Raw genomic sequence first — 18,323 nt, forward strand, 5'->3', positions numbered from 1 at the left:
GTAGTCTTCGATAGGATGAGCTTCTCCCCCTTTATTCTGGCATTCTGCAATTTAGTCCACAGATACTACCCCATTTCCTTGATACCGATGCATATGTAGTGTAGATCTGATGTAAGTCTTATGAGAACTTTGGATGAGTACTCACGATTACTTTACCCCCTTTTCTTTCGACTTGATTACTGCAATAGACGGTAGCACCATGGATGCACGTCACCCTAGTGGAGCCTACTACGTGGAGACCGACGACCAGGAGTAGTCTGGAGGTCCCAGGCAGGAGGCCTCGCCTTTTGATCTAGTGTCATTTTTTTGCTCAGCCTTCTTAAGGCAAAACTTGTCTAACTATGTTTGTACTTAGATAATATTTGCTTTGATGGCTAATGTATTTTGGGTCCTCGTGACCCTGGCTTGTAATATAAAGACTTATGTTTATCCTTTGTGTCATAGAGTTGTGTTGTGACATTAATGTGAGTAACTGTTTGTGATCATGCATGATGTGTGTATGATTAGTGCACGATTATAAATGGGGCATCACAAGTTGGTATCAGAGCTGACTGCCTGTAGGAACCCCTTCCAAACTCCTTGGTCAATGTTGAGTCTACACTTGAAAGAAAAAATATTTTACTAACTGTGTTGTGTGGCTTACGGGCCCACATTACCTATGGGTGGGATTAGGATATTTTATTCCGCTCCTTTACTCTGGGATTTTGATCACTTTCTTTGGATTAAAGTTTTACTAACTCTAACTCTAGGATCACACAATGATTTCGTTATGGAGCCCTGATTACCTTCATTTACCCCTTCATTTGGCTATGCCTTCGGCTTCTAAAGTTTGGCTCCTTTGAAACATCTTTGCTTTTAGATGGATCCAGCGAGACAGGTTGTGCACCACACGACAGCTGTTGGAGCGTCTGGCTGACCTGTTGTGATAGTTGAGATGATGATCTATCTGGGTTATTGCTGACATCCTGAGTATACTATGTACAAGCAGTACCAGGATTTTAACTAGGAGCAGTACCGTGCCGTCGTCCTTATCTATTCTCGTGTTGATGACTCCCCCTTTATGTTTCACACCTCTCATGGTGTTGGAGTGACCATTGATATGGTAGTCCATGATGTTGCTTATGCTTGTCTGACACGTCTTCATGGAGAGTATCATGACTTGGACAGCTCCCCTTTCAGACACATTGTGGTTGCATCCAGTGAGATTGAAAAGGGATACTACACTGTTGCCTACACCATGCTCACCCACGAGGCTTTCTACCACCAGACATTTGCCCGGCATGCTGATGTTCTGGATCGAGTCAACCGAGCTTTTCACTATGAGTTATATGACACCCATTACACCTTTACGACGCTCTGACGTATTTTCTCCCCTTTGTCATATCTGGGCAGCTGCCTTGTTCTGTGCTCTACCCTGCTAGGGTTGTGATGCCCCGTGGTGTCGGTTGGCCTGATGTTGGAGGCTACACTCCTGCTCGTGGTCCTATTTTTCCACTTGGGCGTCAGCTTCTAGACTAGAGTACCCACGGACTACATGATCCTTCCGTGCAGGATTTACCGACATGTCATCAGCAGATATCAGGATACACTCACTTCCATAGTTCCCTGTAGGACTGATGTAGACTTACCTATTAGTGGCAGATACATTCGTCGTGTGCCTGTGTGCCGTCCGTGGTGTCACTAATCCATGTACTAAACTCTATGTATGACCGCTTTTGTAAGACATGATTACTACTAAGTATTCCGTCCCGTTCCCTATACTTTTCTGTGTTACTTGCCTGCCATTACAATTGTTAACCTATCGATGTTGTTCTATTCAGAATGGCCCGGAGAGGTAACCATAGTCGTGGCCATGGTCATGGAGATGAGAGCCCACCCCATCCACCATATGTTGCTGCCATGATGGCACAGTTTGAGGTGAACCATCACTTTATCAAAGGAATCATGAACCAGTTCCCCAACCCCAATAACCAGCACCAACATGGACAAGTCACCACTGCTAGGGAAAAGCCTAGCAGTAGCGTGGGTATTTTGCCTACCAGTAGCGCGGGGTTCTGTGCTACTGATAAGGCGCTACAGCTAACATGTAGCAGTAGTGCGTGTTGTCCTATACTACTGCTATACATGGCTGGCAGCAGCGAGCTTTAGTGCCACGCGCTGCTGCTAATAGCTACAACACTTTTATCTAGGACGCGCTACTGGTAAGTGAGCGCTACTGCTAACTTTATTCCCCTCGCTACTGCTAGTTTTATTAGTTTCTGTTTTTTCCACATATTTGTTTTTTATTTGAACAAGCTTTATATAATAATCTTTAGCATATCAAACACATACAAATGTAATCATAGCATATACATACAAATATTCTCGTCAAATCATGTCATCATCATAATCATCATCCAACACAAAGTGGTCTCTCGTCATCATCTCGAAAATAGCGGTACAAGTCTCGATTACTTGCAACTACATCGTCATCCATCTAAACAATGATATACGCGAGAAAAGCTATCACTATGAGTGAGAGCGGAACTATGCAGTATATGAGTTCGTATCCCTCTCTCGCATTAGCGTGAACCTAAACTAACTACTGGTTGTCGCTCGGAAACCGGAAACTGGTACACCTGGGCCTGACACTCCGGCCACTCGTCGTATACTCCTGGCGTAGCACTTCTTTGTCATCGATGATCTATGCACCTGCATCGTCACATGAGTCGATGATATGCAACATATATAGTTGAGCAACAGAAAGATACAGACTTGGCAAAAATAGAAGCAACATATCATAAGCATAAATAACAAAGTTCATCGTACCCAAAATGCCCTAACCAGAGTGATCTTCGCTAGTTGAGGAGGACGGTTTAATTATATCACAAATAAAGTTTCGTCGTGCATAACTCAAAGTTTCGTCATTCAGAAAGTATGGACTAAACAGACACATTGTCATATATCGACAATCTCTCCAACATGTCGTCCCATCCATCCAAGTCAGGGAGATAGTCCCCAAGCTTAGTGAAAGGCTTCAGGTCAAGACGCTAAGCAGCTACGCATGGTCGGACGTCTTTCCGCGACATTTGCCCTTCCTCATAGAACATACCTGTTTTGTCGAGGACCTCCTTCATGATTGTTGGGGAACATAACATTCAATTTCAAAAATTTCGTACGCTCATGCAAGATCTATCTAGGAGATGCATAGAAACGAGAAGGGGAGAGTGTGTCCATGTACCCTTGTAGACCAAAAATGGAAGCGTTTGTTAACGCGGTTGATGTAGTCGAACTTCTTCTCGTTCCGACCGATCAAGTACCGAACGTACGGCACCTCCGAGTTCTGCACACGTTCAGCTCGATGAAGTCCCTCGAACTCTTGATCCAGCAAAGTGTTGAGGGAGAGTTCTGTCAGCACGACGGCATGGTGACGGTGATGGTGAAGTGATACTACGTGAATATGACCGGAGGAGTAAACTGTGGAGGGGGGAGCCGCACACGGCTAACAATGTTTGTTGTGTGTCCTAGCGGTGCCCCCCCCTTCATATATATATATACATACATATATATATATATATACATATATATATATATAGGTTGGAGGGGAGGAGAGGTAGCTAAGGGGGCCCCAAGTCGGCCTCCCCCCTTTTCTAATCCTATTCGGAGTAGGAAGGGAAGAGGAGGAAGGGGGAATCCTATTCCCTTTTTCCTTTCCTCCTCCCCCTTTTCTACTCCAATTTGGCCAGCCCATATAGGAGGGGTGCACCAGCCCCTTAGGGGCTGGTCTGTCCCCCTCTTGGCCCATTAAGGCCCAAGTAGTTGCCGGGGGGATGCCCGGAACCCCTTCCGGTGACCCAATATGCACCCGGTACCCCCAGAACACTTCCGGTGTCTAAATATCATCGTCCAATATATGAATCTTTACCTCTCGACCATTTCAAGACTCCTCGTCATGTCCATGATCTCATCCGGGACTCCGAACAACATCCGGTCACCAAATCACATAACTCATATAATACAAAATCATCATCGAACGTTAAGCGTGCGGACCCTATGGGTTCGAGAACTATGTAGACATGAACGAGACACCTCTCCGGTTAATAACAAACAGCGGAACCTGGATGCTCATATTGGTTCCCACATATTCTACGAATATATTTATCGGTTGTACAGTAATGACAACATACGTTATTCCCTTTGTCAACGGTATGTTACTTGCCCGAGATTTGATCATCGGTATCTTCATACCTAGTTCAATCTTGTTACCGGCAAGTCTATTTACTCATTTTCTAATGCATCATCCCGTAACTAAGTCATTTTTCACATTGCTTGCAAGGCTTATTATGATGATACTTGGAGTCAAAAATCCTAATCTCGAACTATGCCAACCCAACAAACACCTTCGGAGATACCTATAGAGCATCTTTATAATCACCAAGTTACGTTGTGATGTTTGATAGCACACAAGGTATTCCTCCGATATTCGGGAGTTAAACAATCTCATAGTCAAAGGAATATGTATAAGCCATGAAGAAAGCAATATCAATAAAACTTAATGATCATTATGCTAAGCTAACAGATGGGTCTTGTCCATTACATCATTCTCCTAATGATGTGATCCCGTTCATCAAATGACAACACATGTCTATGGTTAGGAAACTTAACCATCTTTGATTAACGAGCTAGTCTAGTAGAGGCTTACTAGGGACATTGTGTTTTGTCTATGTATCCACACATGTATCAAGTTTCCGGTTAACAGAATTCTAGCATGAATAATAAAAATTTATCATGATATAAGGAAATATAAATAACAACTTTATTATTGCCTCTAGGGCATATTTCCTTCAGTCTCCCAATTGCACTAGAGTCAATAATCTAGTTCACATCGCCATGTGATTAACACCAACAGTTCACATCTTTATGTGATTAACAGCCATAGTTCACATTTCCATGTGACCAACACCCAAAGGGTTTACTAGAGTCAATAATCTAGTTCACATCTCTATGTGATTTACACCCAAAGAGTACTAAGGAGTGATCATGTTTTTGCTTGTGAGAGAAGTTTAGTCAATGGGTCTGCCACATTCAGATCCATATGTATTTTGCAAATTTCTATTTCTACAATGCTCTCCATGGAGCTACTCTAGCTAATTGCTCCCACTTTCAATATATATCCAGATTGAGGCTCAGAGTCATCTAGATCGGTGTAAAATCTTGCATCAATGTAACTCTTTACGATGAACTCTTTATCACCTCCATAACTGAGAAATATTTCCTTAGTCCTCTAAGGATAATTTTGACCGCTGCCTAGTGATCTACTCCTGGATCACTGTTGTACCCCCTTGCCAAACTCATGGCAAAGTACACAATAGGTTTGGTACACAACATGGCATATCATATAGAACCTATGGCTGAGGCATAGGGAATGACTTTCATTCTCTCTATATATTCTTTCGTGGTCAGGCTTTGAGTCTTACTCAACTTCACTCCTTGTAATACAGGCAAGAAGCCTTTCTTTGACTGATCCATTTTGAACTTCTTCAAAACTTTATCAAGGTATGTGCTTTGTGAAAGTCCAATTAAGCGTCTTGATCTATCTCTATAGATCCTGATGCCTAATATATAAGCAGCTTCAACGAGGCCGTTCATTGAAAAACTTTTATTCAAGTATCCTTCTATGCTTTCCAGAAATTCTACATCATTTCCAATTAACAATGTGTCATCCACATATAATATTAGAAATGCTATAGAGCTCCCACTCACTTTCTTGTAAATACAGGCTTCACCAAAAGGATGTATAAAACCATATGCTTTGATCACCTTATCAAAGCGTATATTCCAGCTCCGAGATGCTTGCACCAGTCCATAGATGGATCGCTGGAGCTTCCACACTTTGTTAAGACCTTTAGGATCGACAAAAACCTCCTGGTTGCATCATATACAACTCTTCTTTTAAGAAATCCATTAAGGAATGCAGTTTTTGACATCCATTTGCCATACTTCATAAAATGAGGGCAATTGCTAACATGATTCGTATAGACTTAAGCATTGCTACGAGTGAGAAAATCTCATCATAGTCAACACCTTGAACTTGTCAAAAACCTTTTGCGACAAGTCGAGCTTTGTAGATAGTAACACTACCATCAGTATCCTGTCTTCCTCTTGAAGATCCATTTATTCTCAATGGCTTGCCGATCATTGGGCAGGTCAACCAAAGTCCATACTTTGTTCTCATGCATGGATCCTATCTCAGATTTCATGGACTCAAGCCATTTTGCGGAATCTAGGCTCATCATCGCTTCCTCATAGTTCGTAGGTTTTCATCGTCTAGTAACATAACTTCCAGAACAGGATTACCGTACCACTCAGGTGCGGAACTTGCTCTGGTTAACCTAAGAGGTTCGGTAGTAACTTGATATGAAGTTTCATGATCATTATCAATAGCTTCCTCTCTAGTTGGTGTAGACATCACTGGAACTGATTTTTGTGATGAGCTATTTTCCTATTCGAGAGAAGGTACAATTACCTCATGAAGTTCTACTTTCCTCCCACTCATTTCGAGAGAAACTCCTTCTCTAGAAAGGATCTATTCTTAGCAACAAAGATATTGCCTTCGGATCTATGATAGAAGGTCTACTGTCGGTGTCAAAACCGGCGGATCTCGGGTAGGGGGTCCCGAACTATGCGTCTAAGGCGGATGGTAACAGGAGGCAGGGGACACGATGTTTACCCAGGTTTGGGCCCTCTTGATGGAGGTAATACCCTATGTCATGCTTGATTGTTCTTGATGATATGAGTATTACAAGAGTTGATCTACCATGAGATCAAAGAGGCTAAACCCTAGAAGCTAGCCTATGGTATGATTGTATCTTGTCCTACAGACTAAAACCCTACGGTTTATATAGACACCGGAGGGGGCTAGGGTTACACAAGGTCGGTTACAAAGGAGGAGATATACATATCCGTATTGCCTAGCTTTCCTTCCACGCCAAGTAGAGTCCCATCCGGACACGGGATGAAGTCTTCTATCTCGTATCTTCATAGTCCAATAGTCTGGCCAACGGATATAGTTTGATTGTCCGGAGACCCCCTAATCTAGGACTCCCTCATCTACCCAACAGTTTCTTTTGGGTATCCTGTGAAGACGACTTCTCTGATTTGGGTTCCAGCTTATCAGGCTGAAGCTTGGCCACATAAGCATCACAACCCCAAACTTTAAGAAACGACAGCTTAGGTTTCTTGCTAAACCACAGTTAATACGGTGTCGTCTCAACGGATTTAGACGGTGTCCTATTTAATGTGAATGCAACTGTCTCTAATACATAACCCCAAAATGATAGTGGTAAATTGGTAAGAGACATCATAGATCGCACCATATCTAATAAAGTACGGTTACGACGTTCGGACACACCATTACGCTGTGGTGTTCCAAGTGGCGTGAGTTGTGAAACTATTCCACATTGTTTTAAATGAAGGCCAAACCCATAACTCAAATATTCGCCTCCACGATTAGATTGCAGAAACTTTATTTTCTTTTTACGGTGATTCTCCACTTCACTCTAAAATTCCTTGAACATTTCAAATGTTTCAGACTTGTGTTTCATCAAGTAGATATACCCATATCTGCTCAAATCATCTGTGAAGGTCAGAAAATAATGATACCCGCCGCGAGCCTCAACACTCATCGGACCGCATACATCGGTATGTATTATTTCCAATAAGTCAGTGGCACGCTCCATTGTTCCGGAGAACGGATTATTAGTCATCTTGCCCATGAGGCATGGCTCGCAAGCATCAAATGATTCATAATCAAGTGATTCCAAAAGTCCATCCGCATGGAGCTTCCTCATGCACTTTACACCAATATGACCTAAACGGAAGTGCCACAAATATGTTGCACTATCATTATCTGTAACATCCCAAATTTCCAATTTGGAATGTTATACATAGATCATTCCTGCATATCATATTTTTCTGCATTTAGTTTCGCGATCCTCGAAATTCTAAGCATCTCAAGGACCCTCGGAGAGATTTGGGGATTTCACCGTTATCATATTTGAATTCTGTCGAATATTGAAACGAGGATTTTTGGTTTTAATTATTTTTCTCTCCGAAAATATTTCATATTAAAATATATGAGAGGAGATAATATGACTTCTCCAAAATAAATGAAATATTGGAGGAAAAATATTAAAATCAAATATTGGATTTTATTCGTAGTTTATTGCTATTTTATTTGAATTAGAAAAATTGCATGTTTTTCAAAGTTGCATTTTAGGGCCAAGAAAATGGTCATCTTATTCTAAATATTTTATTTAGACGGTGAAAATTTGTTTTGGCATTTTTAGATTTTATTTTATTTTCTAGGATTTATTTAAGTTTTGGGGAAATTATTTTTAAAAAAATCTTCAGCGCCCGGCTGGGCCGAAGCCCAACCGAGCCAGGCCGGCCCAACCGCCCCGCGCCGCCGTATCCCTCCACGAGACCGCACCGCCGCCGCATGCCGAGTCCGGCCGGGACTCCTCCCCGTGCCGCCTTGCCCCCTCGCCCAAGCTAGCCCCCCATCCTTATATACGCCGCCCCGCACCCTCACACCACCACCCGAACCACCCCACCCCGCCGCCTAGACCGCGCCACCGCCGTCGCTTGCAGCCGCCGCCTAGCGCCGCGCCGCCGCTGCCGTCGCCGACCCGTGCGACCCGCGCCACCCGCCGCCGCAGCCGGACCTCGCCGGAGCCGCCCCGCCTCGCCGGAGGTATAAACCGCCGATGCCGCCATTCGGTTTTATTTTTAAAACCGGTTCTATTTTTTTAGAAAACCCTAGGTTCATTTTTTAGATCAGTTCGCCGGTTTTCTTGGTTTAGTTTATTTAGCGGACGTTTGTCCGTACGTTCGTTTTAACGAACGGTGTTCACTAGTTAGCCGCAGACAGCGAACGTTCATTTGTTAGCCTGTACGTCAGTTTTTCTTTTTCTCGGATTTTCCGCGATTAGTTTTTATCGTGATTTCTGATCCGATTTTCATTTTAGTTTATCTTTTCGCTCGTTTATCGGAATCAGGCGATTCAAGTGCCTAGATCTTCATCTCAAAACCCTCTTTCTGTTTAACCAACTTAAAAAAGATTTTGGTAATGTAAAATTTGACTTTAGTCTGGATTAGTAAACGGATCTTGTTTCTTTCGCCGTTTGAGTTTCGTTGCTCCGTTTGATTTGATTCTTTTTGCAAACCGGAGTTCTTAAGTTGAACTTTCTGGTTAGATCTCTTATTTTAGTTTTACCCATGCTTATTTGCTTGATTTATTATGTATGCTATTGTTTGTTTGCGATAGAATACCCGGAGTGCGAGGCGTGCTACTACGAGTCTCTAGGTTTTGTGGATCATCAGCAAGGCAAGTAACACTTTGATCATATCCCTTTATCACCCAGTTTTTATGCATTAGTTTCAATCCTCAAACATTGCATGGTTAGGACTTGATAACATGTGGGATTGGGAAGTAGTATATTCGTATTTCTTATATTGTTATGCTATGCTCATAGATGTGGATTGGGTTTGAGTGAAACCATGACAGATGTGAGATTGTAAATTAATGGTTCAACTTAAGGTGGCAACTTTAATACACATCTGGGTAGATTGCTTGTTGGGCACCTGGAGAATCCAGTGTTGTCCTAGGATATCCCGGAGTACCCGTGTGATAATCCTACGGTCCGCCACCCAGGCTCAAAGGGAACTGAGATATTTCATGCTAGAAACTTCCTTGTGCAGCCACAAGCTATTATGGGCTCTAGCATAGTTGAGTAGGTTGCGTGAAGCTCTTGAAGAGATAGACTAGATGGTAGTGGGTTGTAGGTGGTATAGTCTATCCGGAGTAGAGAGTTAATGCTTCTGAAAGACTATGTCTCGGTCATCCGTTTCTCAAACATCATGTAGTGCGAGAAATCCAATGGAGGAGATCGAGTCTTGTGGGGAAAAGTGTGCAAACCTCTGCAAAGTGTATAAACTAATCATGGTTAGCCATGTCCCCGGTTATGGACAAATTTTGAGTGTCTAGTACTTGGATTATCATATGTATCTCATCACTCTAAATTAATATTGTAGGGTTGATAATTACTTTTAACTGGGATTGAGTTGGAGGAACCTTCTCAATGATGTTTCAACTACCATGATAGTTAAATAAAATTATATTCCTTTGTTGTATGGAAAAATTGGCTTTTCGCAAAAACTATAACCATAGAGCTTTCCACCAGCCATATATGCATATAGTGATAGCATTATTCTGCTCTTGCTCTACTGTGCTACTTTGCCAGCATATTCCATCTGCTGACCCATTTCGGGCTGCAACGTATTATGTTGCAGACTTTTCAGACGAGGAGTAAGGTTCGTTAGGTCGTTGTCATGCAGCTTAGCCATGCCATTGGAGTTGATGGACTCACTTTATCTTCCAAGCCTTCCGATGTTATCGTATTAGATGGCCTTAAGCCATATTTATTGTAATAAGTTCTCTTTTGAGACACTCGATGTAATATGTGTGTGATTGACACTTTGTTATAAATCCTTCGAGTACTGTGTGTGTCAGCATTACCGATCCAGGGAGGACACTGAAGCACAGAGACTTGTCCGTTTGAGGTTGGGTCCCTACATTATCAACTTTGCATCTTTTGACATCAATATTATGAATATGTGTATCACTACGATCGAGATTCAATAAACCATTTACATTGGGCATATGACCATAGAAGGTTTTATTCATATAAACGGAACAACAATTATTATCTGACTTAAATGAATAACCGTATTGCAATAAACATGATCTAATCATATTAATGCTCAACGCAAACACCAAATAACTTTAATTTAGGTTCAACACTAATCCGAAAGGTAGAGGGAGTGTGCGATGGTGATCGTATCAACCTTGGAATTACTTCGAACACACATCGTCACCTCGTCCTTAACTAGTCTTTGTTTATTTTGCAACTCCTGTTTCGAGTTACTACTATTAGCATCTGAACCAGTATCCGAGGGGTTTCTATAAACACTAGTAAAGTACACATCAATAACATGTATATCAAAATATACCTTTGTTCACTTTGCCATCCTTCTTATCCGCCAAGTATCTAGGGCAGTTCCACTTCCAGTGACCATTTCCTTTACAGTAGAAGCACTCAGTTTCAGGCTTGGGTCTAGATTTGGGCTTCTTCATGGAGTGGCAACTTGCTTAGCATTCTTCTTGAAGTCCCTTTACTTCCCTTCCCTTTTTCTTGATACTAGTGGTCTTGTTAACCATCAACACTTGATGCTATTTCTTGATTTCTACCTTCGTCGATTTCAGCATCGCGAAGAGCTTAGGAATCATTTTCGTTATCCCTTGCATATTATAGTTCATCATGAAGTTTTAGTAACTTGGTGATAGTGACTAGAGAACAATGTCAAGAACTATCTCATTTGGAAGATTAACTCCCACTTGATTCAAGAGATTGTACTACCCAGACATTCTGAGTACATGCTCACTGGTTGAGCTATTCTCCTCCATCTTGTAGGCAAAGTGCTTGTGAGAGGTCTCATACCTCTTAACACAGGCCTGAGTATGAAATATCATTTTTTTAGCTCTTGGAACATCTCATATGCTCCATGGCGTTCAAAACATTTTTGAAGTCCCGGTGCTAAGCCTTAAAGCATGGTGCACTAAACTATCAAGTAGTCATCATACCGAGCTTGTCAAACGTTCATAACTTCTGCATCTGCTCCTGCAATAGGTAGGTCACCTAGAGGTGTATCAAGGACATAATTCTTCTGTGCAACAATGATGATAATCCTCAGATCACAGACCTAGTCTGCATCATTGCTACTATCATCTTTCAACTTAGTTTTCTCTAGGAACATATCAAAAAACATAGGGGAGCTACAACACGAGCTATTTATCAACATAGATATGCAAATACTACCAGGACTAAGTTCATGATAAATTAAGTTCAATTAATTAAATTACTTAAGAACTCCCACTTAGATAGACATCCCTCGAGTCATCTAAATGATCACGTGGTCCAAATGAACTAAACCATGTCAGATCATCACGTGAGATGGAGTAGTCTTCAATGGTGAACATCTCTATGTTGATCATATCTACTATATGATTCACATTCGACCTTTCGGTCTCCGGTGTTCCAAGGTCACATCTGTACATGCTAGGCTCGTCAAGTTTAACCTGAGTATTCCGCATGTGCAAAACTGGCTTGCACTCGTTGTATGTGAACATAGAACTTATCACACCCGATCATCACATGGTATCTCAGCATGACGAACTGTCGCAATGGTGCATACTCAGGGAGAACACTTATACCTTGAAATTTTAGTAAGGGATCATCTTATAATGCTAACGTTGTACTAAGAAAAGTATGATGCATAAAAGATAAACATCACATGTAATCAAAATATGTGACATGATATGGCCATCATCATCTTGTGCCTTTGATCTCCATCTCCAATGCACCATCATGATTTCCATCGTCACCGACTTGACAACTTGATCTCCATCGTAGCGTTGTTTTCGTCTCGCCAACTATTGCTTCTACAACTGTCGCTAACTCATAGTGATAAAGTAAAGCAATTAGATGGAAATTGCATTTCATACAATAAAGCGACAACCATAAGGCTCCTGCCAGTTTCAAATAACTTTTACAAAACATGATTATCTCATACAAAAACGTATATCACATCATGTCTTGACCATATCACATCACAACAAGCCCTGCAAAAACAAGTTAGACGTCCTCTACTTTGTCGTTGTAAGTTTTACGTGGCTGCTACGGGCTTCTAGCAAGAATCGTTCTTACCTACGCATCAAAACCACAAATGGTGATTTATCAAGTTTGTTGTTTTAACTTTCAACAAGGACCAGCCGCAGTCAAATTCGATTCAACTAAAGTTGGAGAAATAGACACCCGCCAGCCACCTTTATGCAAAACTAGTTGCATCTTTGTCAGTGGAACCAGTCTCATGAACGTGGTCATGTAAGGTTGGTCCGAGCCATTTCATCCAACAATACCGCCGAATCAAAATAAGACATTGGTTGTAAGTAGTATGACGATCACCGCTCACAACTCATTGTGTTCTACTCGTGCATATCATCTACGGATAGACCTGGCTCTGATACCACTCTTGGGGAATGTAACATGCAATTTCATAAATTTCATACGCTGACGCAAGATCTATCTAGGAGATGCATAGAACCGAGAAGGGGAGAGTGTGTCCACGTACCCTCGTAGACCGAAAGCGGAAGTGTTTGTTAATGCGGTTGATGTAGTCGAACTTCTTCTCGTTCCGACCGGTCAAGCACCGAACGTGTGGCACCTCCGAGTTCTGCACACGTTCAACTCGATGACATCCCTCGAACTCTTGATCCAGCAAAGTGTCGAGGGAGAGTTCCGTCAGCACGACGGCGTGGTGATGGTGATGGTGAAGTGATCCGCGCAGGGCTTCGCCTAAGCACTATGTGAATATGACCGGAGGCATAAACTGTGGAGGGGGGAGCTGCACACGGCTAACAATGTTTGTTGTGTGTTCTAGCGGTGCCCCCCTTCATATATATAGGTTGGAAGGGAGGAGAGGCAGCCAAGGGGGCACCCCAAGTAGGAGGAATCCTACTTGGGGTCCTCCCAATTCGGCCTCCCCCCTTTCCTATTCCTATTCGGAGTAGCAAGGGAAGAGTGGGAAGGGGGAATCCTATTCCCTTTTTTCCGTTCCTCCTTCCCCTTTTCTACTCCAACTTGGCCAGCCCATATGGGAGGGGCGCACCAGCCCCTTAGGGGCTGGTCTGTCCCCCTCTTGGCCCACTAAGGCGCATGTAGTTGCCGCGAACCCCTTCTAGTGACCCGATATGCACCCGGTACCCCCGGAACACTTCCGTGTCTGAATATCATCGTCCAATATGAATCTTTACCTCTCGACCATTTCGAGACTCCTCGTCATGTTCATGATCTCATCCGGGACTCCGAACAACATTCGGTCACCAAATCACATAACTCATATAATACAAAATCGTCATCGAACGTTAAGCATCGGGACCCTATGGGTTCGAGAACTGTGTAGACATGACCAAGACACCTCTCTGGTCAATAAACAACAGCGGAACCTGGATGCTCATATTGGTTCCCACATATTCTATGAAGATCTTTATCAGTCGTACCATAATGACAACATCTGTATGTTACTTTCCCGAGATTGGATCGTCGGTATCTTCATACCTAGTTCAATCTTGCTATCGGCAAGTCTCTTTACTCATTCCGTAATGGATAATCCCGTAACTAACTCATTAATGACATCGCTTGCAAGGCTTATTATGATGTGCATTACCGAGAGGGCCCAGAGATACCTCTCCGATACACGGAGTGACAAATCCTAATCTCGATCTATGCCAACCCAACAAACACTTTCAGAGATACCTGTAGGGCATCTTTATAATCTCCCGGTTATGTTGTGACGTTTTATAGCACACAAGGTATTCCCCCGGTATTTGGGAGTTGCATAATCTCATAGTCAAAGTAATATGTATAAGTCATGAAGAAAGCAATAGCAATAAAATTTAATGATCATTATGCTAAGCTAATGATCATATGCAGGTCCATCACATCATTCTCCTAATGATGTGATCCCGTTCATCAAATGACAACACTTGTCTATGGTTAGGAAACTTAACCATCTTTGATTAACGAGCTAGTCTAGTAGAGGCTTACTAGGGACACTATGTTTTGTCTATGTATCCACACATGTATCAAGTTTCCGATTAAGACAATTCTAGCATGAATAATGAACATTTATCATGATATAAGGAAATATAAATAACAACTTTATTATTGCCTCTAGGGCATATTTCCTTCAACGATGACTTGGGCAAGTTCACGCTGGATGTGATAGAACTCAGCTTGAAGTCAATGATCTGGGATATCTCCTACGTTCTATGCCCATTGCAAGATATGGGCATCGTCGGGTTTAGGTGACATGCGAAGGTTGTGCTGATCCTTTCTGTACTCCAGCATCTGGTGTACGGCATAGAATCCATCACTATGAGTATCACTTGGTTGCTGGATGCAGCAGAAGTTGGTTTTTTAGCCAAAGGAAGGCCTACCGTCCTTTTTCTTGTTGCCCTTGATTTCTCCACCTTGTATGCCGAAGTAAAAGATAGCACTATCGAGAACAAACTTGATATGTGTGTAATCCTTTTTGTTCATGTTCTTCGACGAGTCCAAGTAAAGATCATGGGAGTATCGGGGGTAAAGGATGATGAGGACGACGCGCTCGCCGCTGCGCAAAATAAGTACATCTCAAATTAAATAGCCTCCACCGTGCAAATGAATGATTGAAATCGAAGGAAGGATATCCGCGCAGATGACTTACAGGGGATGGTAAGGCACGAGAATCGTCTCCTTGTCCTTATTGGCGACCATGAAATCAATGATGTAGTCCCTCACGTATTTACGGTGCTCTGCACAGACTGCCAAGAAGCCCACGTGCAGGAAGTACGGGTCAGCAACACGGATAAAAGGTATCTGCTCATTCCTGATGATGTTGTTCATGTACAAGGCAAAAAGCCAGACAAACGTAAAATCCAGCTTCTTCAAGTGAAACATGTCGAAGATGTAATCGAACCGAAGGAAGAACTTCTCCGCGGGGAATGTGTCGACGTACGACCTTTGTCGCGGCATGTTAACCATGTAGAGTGGGTATCCTGGATTTTCCGAGGCGATGAGGCTTTTCTCTCTCCGTAGCACATCATCATGAAGTCTCCTTATATCACCGTGTGTGGCCTCTACCTCTGCCTTAGGTAGGATTGGTTCACCGGGGATATGCCATTTTGCCGCACCGGGAATAGGTATACGGTCTTGAACCCGAGGCTGCTGAGGCGGCTGGATCATAGAAGCAGCTTTGTTGCCTTTCCTCGGTCTCTTCCTATGCTTCTTTGCTACCGGAAGGTCGTCTATAATATGTTCAGCCTCTGGAGGCGGCAATTCAGGCACCGACTCATGACGCTCAAACCCTGAGTACTCATCATAGGCACTAGTATTGAGATACTGTTGAGTGTCATCCTCATCCTCATCCTCATCTATGGCAACGTCATCAGTGACTAATGAAGCCTCTTCCTCACCCCGTCCACTATCACCCAGCACGACAGCCGATGCTAATTGGGTAGGTGGGGTGTTGATGTTCATACCTTGCTGAGGCTGTGTGCTCGTGGGTGTGCTCCTGGCCGCCTCGAAACGAAGCAGACTCTTTGGCCACAACAGGACCCACCCATTGCAATCGCCAAGCCGCCACGGGGTCTCATCGTCGTCCCCCTGATACATCTCCAATGTATCTACTTTTCCAAACACTTTTTCCCTTGTTTTGGACTCTAACTTGTATGATTTGAATGGAACTAACCCGGACTGACGCTATTTTCAGCAGAATTGCCATGATGTTGTTTTATGTGCAGAAAACAAAAGTTCTCGGAATGACCTGAAACTCCACGGGATATCTTACAATAAATAATACAAAATCCTCACCAAAGATGAAGACCAGGGGGGGCCACACCCTTCTCACGAGGGTGGGGGGCGCCCCCCTACCTCGTGGGCCCCCTGGAGACCCCCCGACTCCAACTCCAACTCTATATAACTGCTTTCAGGAAAAAAAATAGGAGAGAAGAAATCATCGCGTTTTACGATACGGAGCCGCAGCCAAGCCCTAAAACCTCTCGGGAGGGCTGATCTGGAGTCCGTTCGGGGCTCCGGAGAGGGGGATTCGTCGTCGACATCATCATCAACCATCCTCCATCACCAATTTCATGATGCTCACCGCCGTGCGTGAGTAATTCCATCGTAGGCTTGCTGGACGGTGATGGGTTGGATGAGATTCACCATGTAATCGAGTTAGTTTTGTTAGGGTTTGATCCCTAGTATCCACTATGTTTTGAGATTGATGTTGCTATGACTTTGCTATGCTTAATGCTTGTCACTAGGGCCCGAGTGCCATGATTTCAGATCTGAACCTATTATGTTTTCATCAATATATGAGAGTTCTAGATCCTATCTTGCAAGTCTATAGTCACCTATTATGTGTTATGATATGTTAACCCCGAAGTGACAATAACCGGGATACTTACCGGTGATGACCGTAGTTTGAGGAGTTCATGTATTCACTATGTGCTAATGCTTTGTTCCGGTTCTCTATTAAAAGGAGGCCTTAATATCCCTTAGTTTCCATAAGGACCCCGCTGCCACGGGAGGGTAGGACAAAAGATGTCATGCAAGTTCTTTTCCATAAGCACGTATGACTATATTCGGAATACATGCCTACATTACATTAACGAATTGGAGCAAGTTCTGTGTCACCCTATGTTATGACTGTTACATGATGAACCGCATCCAGCATAATTATCCATCATTGATCCGATGCCTACGAGCTTTCCATATACTAGTTTACGCTTATTTACTTTCCCGTTGCTATTGTTACAATCACTACAAAAAACCAAAAACATTACTTTGCTTTAATTACTCTTTTGTTACCGTTGCCATCACTGTCATATTACTTTGCTACTAAACACTTTGCTGCAGATACTAAGTTTCCAGGTGTGGTTGAATTGATAACTCAGCTGCTAATACTTGAGAATATTCTTTGGCTCCCCTTGTGTCGAATCAATAAATTTGGGTTGAATACTCTACCCTCGAAAGTTGTTGCGATCCCCTATACTTGTGGGTTATCAAGACTAATTTCTGGCGCCGTTGCCGGGGAGCATAGCTCTATTCTTTGAGTCACTTGGGATTTATATCTGTTGGACACTCACTAGTAGAAAAAGGGCCTTTAGTCCCGGTTCTGGAACCGGGACTAAAGTGTCGGTACTAATGCCCTGACCCTTTAGTCCCGGTTCCTCTAATCTCTAATCACCCCTCATCACTGCTCAATTTAATCTCTAATCACCCCTCATCATTCCAAATCATCTCACTTCCCGAACGGTCACCCATCCTCTCACTACTCCAGCCTGAGCACGCTTAACTTCCGGGTTCTATTCTCCCTCGTTTCCAAGTCTACACTTGTTGTTTTCCTGACAATAGTAAGATGTCAATCCTATTAACCCTCAGGAATTTAGCTTGAGCATGAAGTCACATATTTCACTGTTTGAGTTTAAAACTATTGTTCTAAAAAACAATAATTTTTTAGTAACACTAATATTTCTTGAATAAGTAGTTTGACCATAGTTTGACCACAGTTTGACCATAGTTTGACCAGATTTGACCAAAATTCAAAAAAGGTGAAATAATTATTTAATAACACTAATATTCTTGAATAATTATTTAGTAACACTAATACTTCTTGAATAA

The sequence above is a fragment of the Triticum urartu genome, chromosome 3 (assembly GCF_003073215.2).
Source record: "Triticum urartu cultivar G1812 chromosome 3, Tu2.1, whole genome shotgun sequence".
Classification (NCBI taxonomy): domain Eukaryota; kingdom Viridiplantae; phylum Streptophyta; class Magnoliopsida; order Poales; family Poaceae; genus Triticum; species Triticum urartu.